This window comes from Salmo salar, chromosome 06 (genome assembly GCF_965601325.2).
Source record: "Salmo salar chromosome 06, fSalSal1, whole genome shotgun sequence".
Lineage (NCBI taxonomy): Eukaryota > Metazoa > Chordata > Actinopteri > Salmoniformes > Salmonidae > Salmo > Salmo salar.
The window spans coordinates 92415629-92436195 of NC_138296.1; the positions used below are offsets into that span (position 1 = coordinate 92415629).

General features: G+C 41.6%; 1 long non-coding RNA gene across 1 annotated transcript; it reads right to left on the bottom strand.

Moving 5' to 3' along the window:
• Positions 1-5068: 5068 nt before the first annotated feature.
• Positions 5069-5774, bottom strand: LOC123739870 (uncharacterized). Its single transcript, XR_014392521.1, has 3 exons — positions 5645-5774; positions 5499-5554; positions 5069-5405 (listed from the first exon to the last, which is right to left on the bottom strand). It is a non-coding gene; the product is annotated as an uncharacterized LOC123739870 (long non-coding RNA).
• Positions 5775-20567: the final 14793 nt, after the last annotated feature.

The window sequence follows — 20567 nt, forward strand, 5'->3', positions numbered from 1 at the left end:
AAAACACTCTGAATTTTCTAAAACAGTTTGAATGGTGTCTGTAAGTATAACAAAACTCATATTGCAGGCAAAAACCTGTGAAAAATAGATTTAAAAAAATGTGAATTTTGTGACTGTACTATTTAGTGTCATTGTTTTATAGATACCATAGTGAGAAAGGATTAATTTCGCAACACCTACGGCTTCCACTAGATGTCAACGATCTTTATAAAGTTGTTTGAAGCATCTATGATAAACAGAGAGCAAATTAGAATGCAAGGAAGTTGACATGTCGTCACTTCATTTTTTGTGCCTGCGCATAAATCTGAGAAGCGTGAGTTTGTCATTAATTGTTTATCAAGACATAGGATAGGTTGTGTGAAAATATTACTGATGTTTAACGTTAAAAATGGACCAAAAGATTAATGCTAAACAACGTTTGACATGTTTGAACGAACCTAAATAGATTATTTACTAGGTTTTTTTAGCTTTTCGGCGTGATTTTACAACCCCCCCCACCACGTTTTGTGGGAGCATAATGAACGCTAACTACTTGGTGTTATTTGGACATAAATTATGAACTTTGTCAAAAGAAACCACATTTGTTCCGGACCTGGGATTCCTGGCAGTGCCTTCTGATGGAGATAATCAAAGGTAAGGGGATATTTACAATGTTATTATCGATATTAGATGATGCTAACTGTATAGCATAGCTTATTGTTCTTAGCATAGCAAACTGATTTTTAACGTTAACAGGTGTGCCTTGTTAAAAGTCCATTTGTGGAATTTCTTTCCTTCTTATTACTGAGTTTGAGTCAATCATTTGTATTGTGACAAGGTAGGGGTGGCATACAGAAGATAGCCTCATTTGGTAAAAGACCAAGTCCATATTATGGCAAGAACAGCTCAAATAAGAACATGAAGGTCAGTCAATCCAGAAAATGTCAAGAACTTTCAAAGTTTCTTCAATTGTAGTCGCAAAACCATCTAGCGCTATGATGAAACTTGCGCTATGATGAATCTAGGTCTCATGAAGACGGCCACAGGAAAGGAAAACCCCAAAATACCTCTGCTGCAGAGGATAAGTTCATTAGAGATACCAGCCTCAGAAATTGCTTCCTGATTAAATGCTTCACAAAGTTCAAGTAACAGACACATCTCAGACTGCGTGAATCAGGCCTTCATAGTTGAATTGCTAAAACTACTAAGGACACCAATAATAAGAAGAGACTTGCTTGGGCCAAGAAACACGAGCAATGGACATTAGACCAGTGGAAATCTGTCCTTTTGTTTGATGAGTCCACAGCATTCTGCAGCGATACGCCATCCCATCTGGTTTGCGCTTAGTGGGACTATCATTTGTTTTTCAACAGGACAATGACCCAAAATACACCTCCAGGCTGTGAAAGGGCTATTTGACCAAGGAGAATGATGGAGTGCTGCACTACCCGACCTCTACCCAATTGAGATGGTTTGGGATGAGTTGGACCGCAGAGTGAAGGAATAGCAGCCAACAAGTGCTCAGCATATGTGGGAACTCCTTCAAAACTGTTGGAAAAGCATTCCAGGTGAAGCTGGTTGAGAGAATGCCAAGAGTGTGCAAAGCTGTCATCAAGGCAAAGGGTGGCAACTTTCAAGAATCTCATATAAAATATATTTTGATTTGATTAACACTGTTTTGGTTACTACATGATTCCATATGTGTTATTTCATAGTGTTGATGTCTTCTATTATTCTACAATGTATAAAACAGTAAAAATAAAGAAAAACGCTTCAATGAGTAGGTTTGACCAAACTTTTGACTGGTACTGTACACTGAAAAAATATAAACACATATAAACACATTTAGAAGGTTGTAATCTATGGATTTCATAGGACTGGGCAGGGGCACAGCCGTGGGTGGGCCTGGCCCACTTGAGAGCCAAGCCCAGCCAATCAGTGACTTTTCAATGAGTTTTCCCCACAAAAGGGCTTTATTACAGACAGAAATACCCCTTCGTTTCATCAGCTGTCCGGATGGCTGGTCTCAGACGATCCCACAGGTAAAGAAGCCGGTTGTGGATGTCCTTGGTTGGCGTGGTTACACGTGGTCTATGATTGTGAGGCCGGTTGGACGTGCTGCCAAGTTCTCTAAATCGAAGTTGGAGGCGGCTTATGGTAAAAAACTGAACATTAAATCCTCTGGCAACAGATCTTTTATTTTAGCTCATGAAACATGGGACCAACACTTTACAAGTTGCGTTTATTTTTGTTCACTACAGTTTACTCATGTCTCCCTATGAAAGTGTAGAAGTAGTACTGCAACCTGTCTAGTAGATGGCAAGGTGTAGGCCTGTTCATAGCACTCAAACTGGATTCTGTGACATGTGGATCAGATTGATGCCATCAGATTATTTTCTGAAAAAAATGTTTATAAACTCAGATCAATCTGATCATGGATAAATGATCACAGAATCCAAATCATTCAGACCCCCCCACCACCAAAAAAAAGTTTCAAAGCAGCGCCAGAGGACATGTACCTCTGTCACAAATTTAGTGCTTTAATCAAACATTTTATTAGAGTCCACACTTGCAGCTTTAGATTTAATTCCTCTATGAACAAATTGTCAGTAACTAAACGTCCCTTTTTCAGGATCCTGTCTTTCAAAGATGAATTGTAAAAATCCAAATAACTTCACAGATCTTCATTGTAAAGGGTTTAAACATTGTTTCCCATGCTTGTTCAATGAACCATAAACAATTAATGAACATGCACCTGTCGAACGGTCGTTAAGACACTAACAGCTTACTGATGGTAGGCAATTAAGGTCACAGTTATGAAAACTTAAAACACAAAAGAGGCCTTTCTACTGACTCTGAAAAACACAAAAAGAAAGATGCCCAGGGTCCCAGCTCATCTGCATGAACGTGCCTTAGGTATGCTGCAAGGAGGCATGAGGACTGCAGATGTGGCCAGGGCAATAAATTGCAATGTTCGTACTGTGAGACGCCTAAGACAGCGCTACGGGGAGACAGGATGGACAGCTGATCGTCCTCGCAGTGGCAGACCACGTGTGACAACACCTGCACAGGATCGGGACATGGGAACATCACACCTGCGGGACAGGTACAGGAAGGCAACAACTGCTCGAGTTGCACCAGGTACGCACAATTTCTCCATCAGTGCTCAGCCTGTCCACAATAGGCTGAGAGAGGCTGGACTGAAGGCAGGTCCTCACCGATGTCGCCTATGGGCACAAACTCACCGTCGCTGGACAAGACAGGACTGGCAAAAAGTGCTCTTCACTTACGAGTGGCGCTTTTGTCTCACCAGGGGTGATGGTCGGATTCGCGTTTGAGCGTTACACCGAGGCCTGTACTCTGGAGCGGGATCGATTTGGAGGTGGAGGGTCCGTCGTGGTCTGGGGCGGTGTGTCACAGCATCATCGGACGGAGCTTGTTGTCATTGCAGGCAATCTCAACGCTGTGCGTTACAGGGAGGACATCCTCCTCCCTCATGTGGTACCCTTCCTGCAGACTCATCCTGACATGACCCTCCAGCATGACAATGCCACCAGCCATACTGCTCGTGATTTCCTGCAAGACAGGAATGTCAGTGTTCTGCCATTGCCAGCGAAGAGCCCGGACCTCAATCCCATTGAGCACGTCTAGGACCTGTTGGATCGAAATGTCCGGGAACTTGCAGGTGCCTTGGTGGAAGAGTGGGGTAACATCTCACAAGAAAGAACTGGCAAATCTGGTGCAGTTCTTAATGCATCTGGTGTCCACAACACATTATTCCATTTGTTAGTCACATCTGTGGAACTTGTTCAGTTTGTCGAATCTTATGTTCATACAAATCTTTGTATGTTAAGTTTGCTGAAAATTAACACCTGACAGTGAGAATTCCCCCCCCAGTATAGTTGCTTGAAAATCCTAAAATATCAGAACGCTAAGTGTTTTTTGAAATTGTTTGAAGCCTTGATAACAAAAAAGCAAAAGTAGTTAGTCACCAGCCAGGCTTAAGAAACAATTCATATTTACATCCCTAGATAAGCTCTCACTTTGTACAAAATTAAGTGCACCTTTTAAAATCTAAAGTTTCTGCCAGGGGGTTCTGCAAGTGCAACCTCATTGTGGTCAGGTAGAAATGGATTGTGCAGAAGACCACATTGAGAGTTGACATATTTTTTACAGCTGAAAGCGATGAACGCATATACACGATTGCATCCATGTGTCTGGCCAGACCAACATTGTAGAACAGGCAAAATGAGTCAAGTTGATTTAATGTTTCTGAATAAGGCCAAGGAGAAACTTTAGCGTCCCTGGGACAGGTTAGTAACAGGCAATGGGACGATGAGGTAAACTGCACTCGCATTCTTTAGGCACCTATGGTAACAGGCAGATTACAGTAAATCAAACACCCTTCACAAAGGGACAGGTAAAGTATGAACATATGAGGGAGCTCTGACAATTTAGAGAACTTGAGCATTTGAACTACCAGAAACAAAGGTAAACATACCTGTTTACACAAGTGTTGTGATCCACATTCCCTTTTACTCCAGACCCACAGTCTGTTCCCAAACAGCAAGCACATGGCAGGCAGAAGAGAATATTATATTTTAAGGACAAGGTATATTGAAAGTCAAATTGTTTATTGAGCATATCATGGAAGAGTAGCAGGAACACCAGGCTAAATCAAAAGCATAACCGTAGAACCTAAAAGTGTGTCAGCAATATTGGCAAGTCAGAAGTCAATTTTAGTCGTATGGTTATAAAAACCATTTATACCATTGTAGCGTCCACCCCTGTAAACAATTTGCATGACGCTGGACAAGTGAAGGAGATCCTCATTTCAAACAAGAGCCTTAGTTGGCACATTTCCCCACCTCAGTTACCTTTTCTTCTAAAGGGAGGCACAGTAACAGGGGAACAACAATTAAGGAGTTATGCAAACCAAATTATGATCTCCCTAGTTGAGTGGTCGGGCGGTCTGTTCAAGGCTTGACGCTTCTGCTGAGGCGCCGGGGCCGGACGCTTCTGCTGAGGCGCCGGACGCTATTGCTGAGGCGCCGGGGCCGCGGACGCTATTGCTGAGGCGCCGGGGCCGGACGCTTCTGCTGAGGCGCCGGACGCTTCTGCTGAGGCGCCGGGGCCGGACGCTTCTGCTGAGGCGCCGGACGCTTCTGCTGAGGCGCCGGGGCCGGACGCTTCTGCTGAGGCGCTGGGGCCGGACTTCACACTTGACGGGGCATTGTGGCCAGTAGATTCTGCTGGCGTGGCATTGTGGCCAGTAGCTTCTGCTGACGTGGCATTGTGGCCAGTAGCTTCTGCTGACGTGGCATTGTGGCCAGTAGCTTTAGCATTTGGACTAGGCACCACACTTGCTTTGGCATAGGATCCAGTTGGTTCAGGTCCAGTGTAGGCATGATGCCCATTAGAATTACCTAGAAAACAAAATAAACATTGTGGTAAAATGCCAGCCTTAAGTTATCGGAACTAGACTGATTTGAACTGAAGTAGTGTAAACCAAAACACACCTTTAAGTGTAAAACAAGTTATCCCTCCAATTAGCAGGCAGCAAATCCAAGAAACACTACAAAACATTCAGACAGTTAAACACAAGTAACCAGTGAAAACTTTAAGACAAGGTAAACCAACCAGATGACTACATTGAAAAACTAACCTCAACGAGAGTCCAAAAGTCACAGCCATTTTAGTGATCAAAACCACAACGGTATTAAGAACAAATGCTAGAGAGACACCTTGACCGAATATCCCTGTTGCTATGTCAAACAGCTGTTTTGGTTGCACCTCATAAAGGAATCCCAGACCCTTCTATCCTGGATGGCTAATTATGTTCAGCTGTTAGCCAATGAACTTCATTTCAATTGGTTCAATTTCCCAATTGGATTAGGTGCTCTGGATTTCATTCAGCTGGTGTACACTGGTGTGCTGGAGGGTGGAGTTTGCACATTGATATTTTGTTTTCATCTTTATTTAACCAAGTAGGCTAGGTGAGAACAAGTTCTCATTTACAACTGCGACCTGGCAAAGATAAAACAAAGCAGTGAGACACAAACAACAGAGTTACACATGGAATAAACAAACATGCAGTCAATAATACAATAGAGAAAAAGTCTATATACAGTGAGTGCAAATGAGGTAAGATAAATGAGGTAGACAATAAATAGGCCATAGTGGCGAAATAATTACAATTTAGCAATTAAACACTGGAGTGATAGATGTGCAAAAGATGAATGTGCAAGTAGAGATAGGTACTGGGGTGCAAAGGAGCAAAAAAATGAATAATAAATTATTTTATGGGGATGAGGTAGTTGGATGGGCTATTTACAGAGGGCTATGTACAGGTGCAGTGATCTGTGAGCTGCTCTGACAGCTGGTGCTTAAAGTTATTGAGGGAGAAATGGGTCTCCAGCTTCAGTGATTTTTGCAATTCGTTCCAGTCATTGGCAGCAGAGAACTGGAAGGAAAGGCGGCCAAACGAAGAATTGGCTTTGGGGGTGACCAGTGAAATATACCTGCTGGAGCGCGTGCTACGGGTGGGTGCTGCTATGGTGACCAGTGAGCTGAGATAAGGCGGGGCTTTACCTAGCAAAGACTTATAGATGACCTGGAGCCAGTGGGTTTGGCGATGAATATGTAGCGAGGGCCAGCCAACGAGAGCATACAGGTCGCAGTGGTGGGAAGTATATGGGGCTTTGGTGACAAAACTGACTGCACTGTGATAGACTGCATCCAATTTGCTTAGTAGAGTGTTGGAGGCTATTTTGTAAATGACATCGCCGAAGTCAAGGATCGGCAGAAAAGTCATTTTTACGAGGGTATGTTCGGCAGCATGAGTGAAGGATGCTTTGTTGCAAAATAGGAAGCCGATTCTAGATTTAATTTTAGATTGGAGATGCTTCATGTGAGTCTGGAAGGAGAGTTTACAGTCTAACCAGATGCCTAGGTATTTGTAGTTGTCGACATATTCTAAGTCGGAACCGTCCAGAGTAGTGATACTGGACGGGCGGGCAGGTGCGGGCAGCGATCGGTTGAAGAGCATGCATTTAGTTTTACTTGCATTTAAGAGCAGTTGGAGGCCACAGAAGGAGAGTTGTATGGCATTGAAGCTCGTCTGGAGGTTAGTTAACACAGTGTCCAAAGAAGAGCCAGAAGTATACGGAATGGTGTCGTGTGCGTAGAGGTGGATCCGAGAATCACCAGCAGCAAGAGCGACATGATTGATGTATACAGAGAAAAGAGTCGGCTGGAGAATTGAACCCTGTGGCACCCCCATAGAGACTGCCAAAGGTCCGGACAACAGGCTCTCCGATTTGACACACTGAACTCTGTCTGAGAAGTAGTTGGTGAACCAGGCGAGGCAGTCATTTGAGAAACCAAGGCTATTGAGTCTGCCGACAAGAATGTGGTGATTGACAGAGTCGAAAGCCTTGGCCAGGTCGATGAATACTGCTGCCCAGTATTGTCTCTTATCGATGGTGGTTATGATATCGTTTAGGACCTTGAGCGTGGCTGAGGTGCACTCATGACCAGCTCAGAAACCAGATTGCATAGCAGAGAAGGTACGGTGGGATTCGAAATGGTCGGTGATCTGTTTGTTAACTTGGCTTTCGAAGACCTTAGAAAGGCAGGGTAGGATAGATATAGGTCTGTAGTAGTTTGGGTCTAGAGTGTCTCCCCCTGTGAACAGGGGTATGACTGCGGCAGCTTTCCAATCTTTGGGGAACTCAGACGCTACGAAAGAGAGGTTGAACAGGTCTGGAGTTAACCACGGGATATATCTGTTCCTGGTTCAACATTTTTTGAATGGGGCATGCTTATTTGAGATTGTGAGGAAAGCACTTTTAAAGAATAACCAGGCATCTTCTACTGACGGAATGAGGTCAATATCCTTCCAGGATACCCGGGCCAGGTAGATTAGAAAGGCCTGCTCGCTGAAGTGTTTTAGGGAGCGTTTGACAGTGATGAGGGGTGGTCGTTTGACCGCAGACCCATTACGGACGCAATGAATGAGGCAGTGATCGCTGAGATCCTGGTTGAAGACAGCAGAGGTGTATTTGGAGGGAAGGTTGGTTAGGATGATATCTATGAGGGTGCCTGTGTTTACGGATTTGGGGTTGTACCTGGTAGGTTCATTGATAATTTGGGTGAGATTGAGGGCATCAAGCTTAGATTGTAGGATGGCCGGGGTGTTAAGCATGTCCCAGTTTAGGTCACCTAACAGCACGAGCTCTGAAGATAGATGGGGGGCAATCAATTCACATATGGTGTCCAGGGCACAGCTGGGGGCAGTAGGTGGTCTATAGCAAGCGGCAATGGTTAGAGACTTGTTTCTGGAAAGGTGGATTTTTAAAAGTAGAAACTCAAATTGTTTGGGCACAGGCCTGGATAGTAAGACAGAACTCTGCATCACATCATGGACCAATCCGACAGGTTTTAAAAGGGTGAACTCTACCCACCCATTCTGGATTGAGCCAATTGTTTTTCAACAAGAGTCAACCGTTGACGTATGGTGAACAACAGAGATGATTGTATGACAAAAGAAACACCAAATTCAGTTCAACATTTTACAGAAAAACAGTCCGTTTAACATTCATCAATCCGTTACAGCTCAGACACACCGGTAGGATTGTCAAATGTTTGCCTGCCGATTAGTATTTAACACCTCCTATTATTGTCGGCAGTCAATCTCTTTTATGTTCACACAGAAAAGATTGTGAAGTCGTCAACCACTCAGCCTTGTTAAAATATTCCAAACCAGAAGCTTGCGTTTGTTGGCAATGCATGTCCGTGTGTGTTGCTTTATGTTCTAGTCAATGTTAGCTAGCTGTGCTGGTGTTGTAGAAAGACCTTGTTGATACTAGTCAGATGCCCACAGCTAGATAACTAGCTAGCAAGATGACAAAGAAACAATTTTATCCACTCTCCATAATTGCATACAGCCAAAATATACATTTTTTTAGCTACCTGGCTAAAGTTAGCTAAATGGTTACCATGATTCGCTAGCTAGCTAGCTGTTGTGCTAGCATTATGCTGCAATCACCACACCATTCGTTTCATATGAAGTGTGTGTGACTGCCTTGCTCAGTAGCTAACTAATTATCTAGTGTACATTATCAAACCTAACAAAAAATCCTTCTTCAAACACAAAACTCTTAGCTAGACATAAAATATAGAAAGACTTGATATAGAAAAAAAAGTTGTATTATGCAGCATTATTGTTTTAGGTACAACAATTCTGATGAAAATTGCATTCTTTTTTCCTTTTTCTTGTCGCTTCCCCATATGGAGGTTCCTGCTCTCTGATTGGCTCAAAGTCAAGTTGTCAGCCAAAGTCAGGTTCATCCACACACAGCAAGTATGTCTTCTGTTCTAGCATGATAAGGAACGGCCTCCTACCGGGATAAGTACCAATCCGCACTCTGTCGACAGTCAGACAATGAATGCTAGACATTAAAAGAAAGTTGATTTGAACAACTAGAGAGCACATATGAGTTTATAAAATATTTCCCTCAACATTTTTATGGTAGTATTTTGGCTTGGCTACCTTGAAGCAAGGTAAGACATGCCTCATAATATGAAGAACAAAGGTCCAGGTTTCAAACAATTAAGGAACGAATAAAATATAGAGATGGTAATGATAGACCTAACTGTCTTCTGGTAGATGGAAAGGCTTTCCCTAAAACCTTCTCTATTAAATGTTGACCAGCTACAAAGCTACAAAGTAGCCTATACCTACCTGTCAGAATGATATCATGACTACTTGCATCAATCCAGTGGCCTTTTGTTCGGCAAACTCCATCTCATGTCTTCTACAGAAACACAGCTAACCCAACAACAGTGCTAGGTGCCTGTACTACAGAAACACTGCTAACCCAACAACAGTGCTAGGTGCCTGTACTACAGAAACGCTGCTAACCCAACAACAGTGCTAGCTGCCTGTACTACAGAAACACAGCTAACCCAACAACAGTGCTAGGTGCCTGTTCTTCAGAAACACAGCTAACCCAACAACAGTGCTCGTGCCTGTACTACAGAAACACAGCTAACCCAACAACAGTGCTAGGTACCTGTACTAAAGAAACACAGCTAACCCAACAACAGTGCTAGGTGCCTGTACTAAAGAAACACAGCTAACCCAACAACAGTGCTAGCTGCCTGTACTACAGAAATACAGCTAACCCAACAACAGTACTCTGTGCCTGCTCACTTGAATTAATGAATAACTACACAAAAGAACAAATCTAAATTTCATAGGATTTTCCCAGACCTTAAAGGTGGTCTCCTGATTTTCTTTTTACTTTTTTGTGTACATCCAATGTTATTGTTTTTATATTAACAAAGATTGATTTTGAAAGCAAAAACAGGAAAATAAAAAAAGTGTCAATAGTAGGCCTACCAACAGCCTACTTGCACAGTATAGAATGCTCACCCACTCTACCCATTGTGAGTGAAAATGCGCTTTGGTGATACAATTTTACTTACTGAGTCTTCATGTTCTAAATCGTTCAGTGGGGTGTTTCTTTAGCATATCATTATACACAAAAAGTCAGATTTCATCACCTTCTGTTGACAGAGCCACGCAGCTTTCTCTAATCATTTTTGTTTTGTTTTACACGTTGTGGTGATTGTCTTCAAAGTTGCTTCCGTGGGTCTCAAAAAGCAAAATGAACATGACAAGACCTGAATTAAATGTAAAAGGCCTTGAAAATAAAAAGCTTGTGGTACGCTCAGTGCTCCATTGACATTTCACAGAGATACGCTTGTTTTTGTGACAAATATTTTTAAAAGAACAGTAATTTTGCATTAATATGAAAAGCATATATTAAAATATTTACATGTCGTTAAATCGATATCCATCTTGCCTCTATACTGTTTTATGTCCTCTGGATTCTAGAAGAAAGATGACGAGTTCAACAGTAGCCTTAATTCTGACACGGCATCCAGTTTAGCTGACACGATGACATAGACAAGAGTTTCAGTAGTAGCGGTAATATTTAATTGTGGATATAAACATAGTTGTAATACATTTAATTGCTATTAATGATTAAGACACATGCGTCCTCCGAAACACGACCCCGCCAAGCCGCGCTACTTTCTTGACACCTGCCCTCTTAACCCGGAAGCCAGCTGCACCAATGTGTTGGATGAAACACAGTTCAACTGACGACTGAGGTCAGCCTGCAGGTGCCCGGCCAACCACAAGGAGTCGCTAGAGCGCAATGAGCCAAGTAAAGACATAGATCAATGTAATTGTCAACCAGTTTCACTGACTTCTGAACCAATATTTCCTTTTCTCTACCAAAGTTAGATCAACAACAGGATCTGGGAGTAACCATGGAGGAACATCCCCTATGACCACAGACGGGTCAACCTCCGACGTCCCTCAAACCACTCACATCAGCAAGCTTTCCAACAGTCCAACCAAAACCACTACCTTGTCTACTAGTATATTCCCAACATTCATCTAGAACAGTAGCAGTGGTATGCTAAACCTCACAGCCTTTCAACCCAATAAGCTACTGACAATTTTTTGTATATCCAAAGGCATCTCACCTGCCTCCACTAGTAGACACATACAGATGTTGATTTAAATGCACCAATGCATATCCTTTGTCGTGACGTGACTTTCATTAATGTGATGACTGTTATTTATTTAATCCACTAACTATGTTTAATTGTTAACCCGTTTAACCTCTCTAGGGTAGGTGGCACCAAATCGTCCCACCTACGCAACAGCCAGTCTAATCCCGTGGCGCGATATTCAAATACCTTAAAAATGCTATTACTTCAATTTCTCAAACATGTAACTATTTTACAGCATTTTAAAGACAAGACTCTCCTTTATCTAACCACACTGTCCGATTTCAAAAAGGCTTTACAACGAAAGCAAAACATTAGATTATGTCAGCAGAGTACCCAGCCAGAAATAATCAGACACCCATTTTTCAAGCTAGCATATAATGTCACATAAACCCAAACCACAGCTAAATGCAGCACTAACCTTTGATGATCTTCATCAGATGACAACCCTAGGACATTATGTTAGACAATACATGCATGTTTTGTTCAATCAAGTTCATATTTATATCAAAAAACAGCTTTTTACATTAGCATGTGACGTTCAGAACTAGCATACCCCCCGCAAACTTCCGGGGAATTTACTAACAATTTACTAAATTACTCACGATAAACGTTCACAAAAAGCATAACAATTATTTTAAGAATTATAGATACAGAACTCCTCTATGCACTCGATATGTCCGATTTTAAAATAGCTTTTTGGTGAAAGCACATTTTGCAATATTCTCAGTACATAGCCCAGCCATCACGGGCTAGCTATTTAGACACCCAGCAAGTTTAGCCTTCACCAAAATCAGATTTACTATAACAAAAATGTTATTACCTTTGGTGTTCTTCGTCAGAATGCACTCCCAGGACTTCTACTTCAATAACAAATGTTGGTTTGGTCCCAAATAATCCATCGTTATATCCAAACAGCGGCGTTTTGTTCGTGCGTTCTAGACACTATCCGAAATGGTAAATCAGGGTTACGAGCAAGGCGCATTTCGTCACAAAAAAATTCTAAATATTCCATTACCGTACTTCGAAGCATGTCAACCGCTGTTTAAAATCAATTTTTATGCAATTTATCTCGTAAAAAAGCGATAATATTCCGACCGGGAATCTGCGTTTCGGTAAACAGAGGAAAAAAAAGAAAGACGGGGGCGACCAGTGCACGCGCCTAAGCCCACTGTCCCCTGATCGGCCACTTGACAAAGGCGATAATGTGTTTCAGCCTGGGGCTGGAATGACGACATTCAGCTTTTTCCCGGGCTCTGAGAGCCTATGGGAGCCGTGGGAAGTGTCACATTACCGCAGAGATCCTTTGTTTTGGAAAGAGATGTCAAAGAAAGCAAATAAATGGTCAGACAGGCCACTTCCTGTAAAGGAATCTCTCAGGTTTTTGCCTGCCATATGAGTTCTGTTATACTCACAGACACCATTCAAACAGTTTTAGAAACTTTAGGGTGTTTTCTATCCATATCTAATAAGTATATGCATATTCTAGTTACTGGGTAGGAGTAGTAACCAGATTAAATCGGGTACGTTTTTTATCCGGCGTTGTAAATACTGCCCCTAGCCCTAAGAGGTTAAATGAACTAATTAGGAATTTGGGGCAAAACGGAAGAAGTTGTTTAACAAGTTACCATCTCCCAAATTAAATTCTTGAAGAAATTATTTTTCGATAACAATCGCTTATTAATCATTGCCTCAAATCAGTCTCATTCTGAGCAGTCGTAACCTTCTTGGATCTGCAAGAACCCCAGCTTTACTGATTATTCAGTACTACACATTGATTTAATTATTTATTTTCTAACTAACTAAATAATAACACAGACTACACATACACACTTACATGAGACAAAAGTCCCTAGTGGACTGACAAGATATGACGTCTTATTACACAGAGATAGAGAAGGGGGTTGAGAAAACACAGAAAAAAAGGGAATTAATCGTGGATACATTCTATGCCTATTCCCACAATATTCATATACCTTGCACATGAACCACCGCCCGTTTGGGGTAAGAAAAAAACGAATGTATTTACGTGTTGAATGCCTTCATTAGTCGTCTATCTCGGTCAGAACCAAGCCCTCTCGGAAGGTTGTTTCGGTGGGCTCTCCCGTGGTTGAAAGGCTCTGATTGTCCACCAGAGGTCACAATGTCCTTCTTCTTAGTTGTCTGTGCTTGTAGTGGAGTGTTTTCACAGCAGATATTCAGACGCACCAATGATTATCTGAGATGGGATTTTATCCTTCCCACCTTGTGTCTTTAGTCTGAGTTTGAAGCACTTTACACGCACAGCTGCAGACTGGCAATGTTCAGGTCTACTCTGGGTCTTATCTTCTTCACCTCGGGATGAGGTTAAGTTGTAACCATTTTCAACATGTAGCTAACGCTCCACGCATTTCTGGTCTGGTATGTTAATTCTTAGCGTGTCCTTTTAGGCACTCAGGCCAAAGGGGGTGTTCCGTCATGCTGACATGAACTCTGAACTCACTTGGGGCGTGGCTAGTCACTGTGCATAGTTTATATGAAGAACAATTATCTCATTAGGAACTAAAATCTCATTCCTATCTTAACAAAAATAGTTTCATCCATTTTCATATCACACAGACAGCGTATTGGATGGAAACTGGACAGATAAAACATGTACACTTTCCGAGTTACAGTATTTTCTTGATACCATTCTTAATGACATCACAAAATAATAAACAACGTGGCATGATTATTCTTTAGATCCCCATTGACCATTCCAAAAAGACGGATGTTAGAAATATTGTTCCAGTGTTTACTTTTTGGACGTTATAGTCTTAGCGGCAAAGGTCTTCCGTAGACAAAGGAACATTTCTTTCCCAATACTGAAGAGCAAGAGGGAGATTTCCCTCTAATTTTTGACAGAGTTTTAACCTGTTGGGGCTAGGGGGCAGTATTTTCACGGCTGGATAAAAAAACGTACCCGATTTAATCTGGTTACTAATCCTACCCAGTAACTAGAATATGCATATACTTATTATATATGGATAGAAAACACCCTAAAGTTTCTAAAACTGTTTGAATGGTGTCTGTGAGTATAACAGAACTCATTTGGCAGGCAAAACCCTGAGACATTTTCTGACAGGAAGTGGATACCTGATGTGTTGAATTACCTTTAAGCCTATGCCATTGAAACACACAGGGGTTGATTAATGTTTTGGCACTTCCTATTGCTTCCACTAGATGTCACCAGCCTTTACAAACTATTTTGAGTCTTTTACTGTGAGATCTGACCGAACAAGAGCCATGGAACGGTGATGGCCGATTAGACTCTGGCGCGCGAGTTCATGTTGGGTACCCTCGTTCCAATACGTTATAAAAGAGAATGCATTCGTCCACCTTGAATATTATTCATGTTCTGGTTAAAAAAGGCCCTAATGATTTATGCTATACAACGTTTGACATGTTTGAACGAACGTAAATATATTTTTTCCCCTCGTTCATGAAGTGAAGTCCGGCGGGCTTAGATCATGTGCTAACAAGACGGAGATTTTTGGACATAAATGATGAGCTTTTTTGAACAAAACTACATTCGTTATGGACCTGTGATACCTGGAAGTGACATCTGATGAAGAGAATCAAAGGTAATGGATTATTTACATAGTATTTTCGATTTTAGATCTCCCCAACATGGCGGCTAGTCTGTATCGCAACGCGTATTTTTCTGGGCGCAGTGCTCAGATTATTGCAAAGTGTGATTTCCTAGTAAGGTTATTTTTAAATCTGGCAAGTTGATTGCGTTCAAGAGATGTAAATCTATAATTCTTTAAATGACAATATAATATTTTACCAATGTTTTCTAATTTTAATTATTTAATTTGTGGTGCTGACTTGACTGCCGGTTATTGGAGGGAAACGATTTCCTCAACATCAATGCCATAGTAAAACGCTGTTTTTGGATATGAATATGAACTTGATAGAACTAAAAATGCATGCATTGTCTAACATAATGTCCTAGGAGTGTCATCTGATGGAGATTGTAAAAGGTTAGTGCATCATTTTAGCTGGTTTTATGGTTTTGGTGACCCTGTCTTTGAATTGACAAAACATTACACACAGCTATTGTCAATGTACTCTCCTAACATAATCTAACTTTATGCTTTCGCCGTAAAACCTTTTTGAAAACGGACAACGTGGTTAGATTAAGGAGATGTTTATCTTTCAAAGGGTGTAAGATAGTTGTATGTTTGAAAAATTTGAATTTTGACATTTATTTGGTTTCAAATTTGCCGCTCTTGAAATGCACCTGCTGTTGATGGAGTGCACCACGGGGGGGACGCTAGCGTCCCAACTAGCCCATAGAGGTTAAGGTGTCAAAACCGGCCCAGCCCCCCCTCTCTTCTCTTATGTGGGTGAGATGGGTCTGGTCATCGTCAGCCATTTGCCAAGCTGATATGAGGCCTTGGATCCTCAGCCAGGAGAGTCATGACACCTTAACCTGTTGGGGCTCGGGGGCAGTATTGAGACATTTTGAAAAAAATATGTGCCCATTTTTAACTGCCTCCTACACCAACTCAGAAGCTAGGATATGCATATTATTAACACATTCGGATAGAAAACACTCTGAATTTTCTAAAACAGTTTGAATGGTGTCTGTAAGTATAACAAAACTCATATTGCAGGCAAAAACCTGTGAAAAATAGATTTAAAAAAATGTGAATTTTGTGACTGTACTATTTAGTGTCATTGTTTTATAGATACCATAGTGAGAAAGGATTCATTTCGCAACACCTACGGCTTCCACTAGATGTCAACGATCTTTATAAAGTTGTTTGAAGCGTCTATGATAAACAGAGAGCAAATTAGAATCCAAGGAAGTTGACATGTCATCAGTTCATTTTTTTGCGCCTGCTCATAAATCTGAGAAACGTGAGTTTGTCATCATTTTTTATCTAGACATAGGATAGGTTGTGTGAAAATATTACTGATGTTTAACGTTAAAAATGGACCAAAAGATTAATGCTAAACAACATTTGACATGTTTGAACGAACATAAATAGATTATTTACTAGGTTTTTTTAGCTTTTCGGCGTGATTTTACCAGCCCCCCACCACGTTTTGTGGGAGCATAATGAACGCTAAGTACTTGGTGTTATTTGGACATAAATTATGAACTTTGTCAAAAGAAACCACATTTGTTCCGGACCTGGAATGCCTTCCGGACCTGGGATCCTGCCTTCTGATGGAGATAATCAAAGGTAAGGGGGTATTTACAATGTTATTATCGATTTTAGATGATGCTAACTGTATAGCATAGCCTGTTGTTCTTAGCATAGCACCCCGTTTATTGCAAAATGTGATTTCCCAGTAAAGTTATTTTGAGATCTGGCCATTCGGTAGCAATTACGAGATGATAATATATTATTCTTTGAATGACAATATTATAATTTACCAATGTTTTCGAATAGTAATTTTGTTATGTTCACCGGAAGCATTTCAGAGAAGAAAAAAATCTGAATTTCACGCTACTGTAAAATGCTGTTTTTGGATATAAATATGAACTTGATGGAACAAAAAATGCATGTATTGTATAACATAATGTCCTAGGAGTGTCATCTGATGGAGATTGACAAAAGTTAGTGCATAATTCAAGCTGGTTTCTGCTTTTGGTGACGCCTGACCTTGAATTGAAAATGGATGTTTGTACTTTTGTGGCTATGTACTGTCCTAACATAATCTAACTTTATGCTTTTGCCGTAAAGCCTCTTTGAAAATCGAACAATGTGGTTAGATTAAGGAGATGTTTATCATTTAAATTGTGTAAAACAGTTGATTGTTTGAGAAATTGAAATTATTAGATTTTTGATGTTTTGAATTTCCAGCCTTGTTAGCAATCCCGGCTCGGGGTTCATTGCTAACCAGAAGCCCCAACAGGTTGAAATGCATTCCAGGTGACTACCTCATGAAGCTGGTTGAGATAATGCCAACCAAGGCAAAGGGTGGCTACTTAGAACAATCTCAAATATATTTTGATTTGTTTGAAACTTTTTTGGTTACTAAATTATTCCATATGTGTTATTTAATAATTTTGATGTCTTCAATATTATTCTACAAGGTAGAAAGTTGTATAAATAAAGAAAAACATTGGAATGAATCGGTGCGTCTAAACTTTTGACTGGTACTGTAAATGGAAAGATCATGTCATAAATGTTGAAATAAAGTGTAAGAAGGTGCTGAATCTTATGAGCTCGGTCTCTGGTTATGAATGGGGTGCTGACAGACAATCGTTGAAAGATATTTATAGAGTTCGAATCAGGATGACAATTGATTACGGGTAAATAGTTTATGGAAAAGCGGCAACGACTTGGCTTCAGAAGCTGGACAGAATCCAGTATATAGCTTTAAGCCTGGCTGGTGACTAACTACTTTAGCTTTTTTGTTATCAAGGCTTCAAACAATTTCAAAAAACACTTAGCGTTCTTATATTTTAGGATTTTCAAGCAACTATACTGGGGGGGGGGAATTCTCACTGTCAGGTGTTAATTTTCATCAAACTTAACATACAAAGATTTGTATGAACATAAGATTCAACAACTGAGACAAACTGAACAAGTTCCACAGATGTGACTAACAAATGGAATAATGTGTTGTGGACACCAGATGCATTAAGAACTGCACCAGATTTGCCAGTTCTTTCTTGTGAGATGTTACCCCACTCTTCCACCAAGGCACCTGCAAGTTCCCGGACATTTCTGGGGGGAATGGCCCTAGCCCTCACCCTCCGATCCAACAGGTCCTAGACGTGCTCAATGGGATTGAGGTCCGGGCTCTTCGCTGGCAATGGCAGAACACTGACATTCCTGTCTTGCAGGAAATCACGCACAGAACGAGCAGTATGGCTGGTGGCATTGTCATGCTGGAGGGTCATGTCAGGATGAGTCTGCAGGAAGGGTACCACATGAGGGAGGAGGATGTCCTCCCTGTAACGCACAGCGTTGAGATTGCCTGCAATGACAACAAGCTCCGTCCGATGATGCTGTGACACACCGCCCCAGACCACGACGGACCCTCCACCTCCAAATCGATCCCGCTCCAGAGTACAGGCCTCGGTGTAACGCTCAAACGCGAATCCGACCATCACCCCTGGTGAGACAAAACCGTGACTCGTCAGTGAAGAGCACTTTTTGCCAGTCCTGTCTTGTCCAGCGACGGTGAGTTTGTGCCCATAGGCGACATCGGTGAGGACCTGCCTTCAGTCCAGCCTCTCTCAGCCTATTGTGGACAGGCTGAGCACTGATGGAGAAATTGTGCGTACCTGGTGCAACTCGAGCAGTTGTTGCCTTCCTGTACCTGTCCCGCAGGTGTGATGTTCCCATGTCCCGATCCTGTGCAGGTGTTGTCACACGTGGTCTGCCACTGCGAGGACGATCAGCTGTCCATCCTGTCTCCCCGTAGCGCTGTCTTAGGCGTCTCACAGTACGAACATTGCAATTTATTGCCCTGGCCACATCTGCAGTCCTCATGCCTCCTTGCAGCATACCTAAGGCACGTTCATGCAGATGAGTTGGGACCCTGGGCATCTTTCTTTTTGTGTTTTTCAGAGTCAGTAGAAAGGCCTCTTTTGTGTTTTAAGTTTTCATAACTGTGACCTTAATTGCCTACCGTCAGTAAGCTGTTAGTGTCTTAACGACCGTTCGACAGGTGCATGTTCATTAATTGTTTATGGTTCATTGAACAAGCATGGGAAACAATGTTTAAACCCTTTACAATGAAGATCTGTGAAGTTATTTGGATTTTTACAATTCATCTTTGAAAGACAGGATCCTGAAAAAGGGACGTTTAGTTACTGACAATTTGTTCATAGAGGAATTAAATCTAAAGCTGCAAGTGTGGACTCTAATAAAATGTTTGATTAAAGCACTAAATTTGTGACAGAGGTACATGTCCTCTGGCGCTGCTTTGAAACTTTTTTTTGGTGGTGGGGGGGTCTGAATGATTTGGATTCTGTGATCATTTATCCATGATCAGATTGATCTGAGTTTATAAACATTTTTTTCAGAAAATAATCTGATGGCATCAATCTGATCCACATGTCACAGAATCCAGTTTGAGTGCTATGAACAGGCCTACACCTTGCCATCTACTGGACAGGTTGCAGTACTACTTCTACACTTTCATAGGGAGACATGAGTAAACTGTAGTGAACAAAAATAAACGCAACTTGTAAAGTGTTGGTCCCATGTTTCATGAGCTAAAATAAAAGATCTGTTGCCAGAGGATTTAATGTTCAGTTTTTTACCATAAGCCGCCTCCAACTTCGATTTAGAGAACTTGGCAGCACGTCCAACCGGCCTCACAATCATAGACCACGTGTAACCACGCCAACCAAGGACATCCACAACCGGCTTCTTTACCTGTGGGATCGTCTGAGACCAGCCATCCGGACAGCTGATGAAACGAAGGGGTATTTCTGTCTGTAATAAAGCCCTTTTGTGGGGAAAACTCATTGAAAAGTCACTGATTGGCTGGGCTTGGCTCTCAAGTGGGCCAGGCCCACCCACGGCTGTGCCCCTGCCCAGTCCTATGAAATCCATAGATTACAACCTTCTAAATGTGTTTATATTTTTTCAGTGTACAGTACCAGTCAAAAGTTTGGTCAAACCTACTCATTGAAGCGTTTTTCTTTATTTTTACTGTTTTCTACATTGTAGAATAATAGAAGACATCAACACTATGAAATAACACATATGGAATCATGTAGTAACCAAAACAGTGTTAATCAAATCAAAATATATTTTATATGAGATTCTTGAAAGTTGCCACCCTTTGCCTTGATGACAGCTTTGCACACTCTTGGCATTCTCTCAACCAGCTTCACCTGGAATGCTTTTCCAACAGTTTTGAAGGAGTTCCCACATATGCTGAGCACTTGTTGGCTGCTATTCCTTCACTCTGCGGTCCAACTCATCCCAAACCATCTCAATTGGGTAGAGGTCGGGTAGTGCAGCACTCCATCATTCTCCTTGGTCAAATAGCCCTTT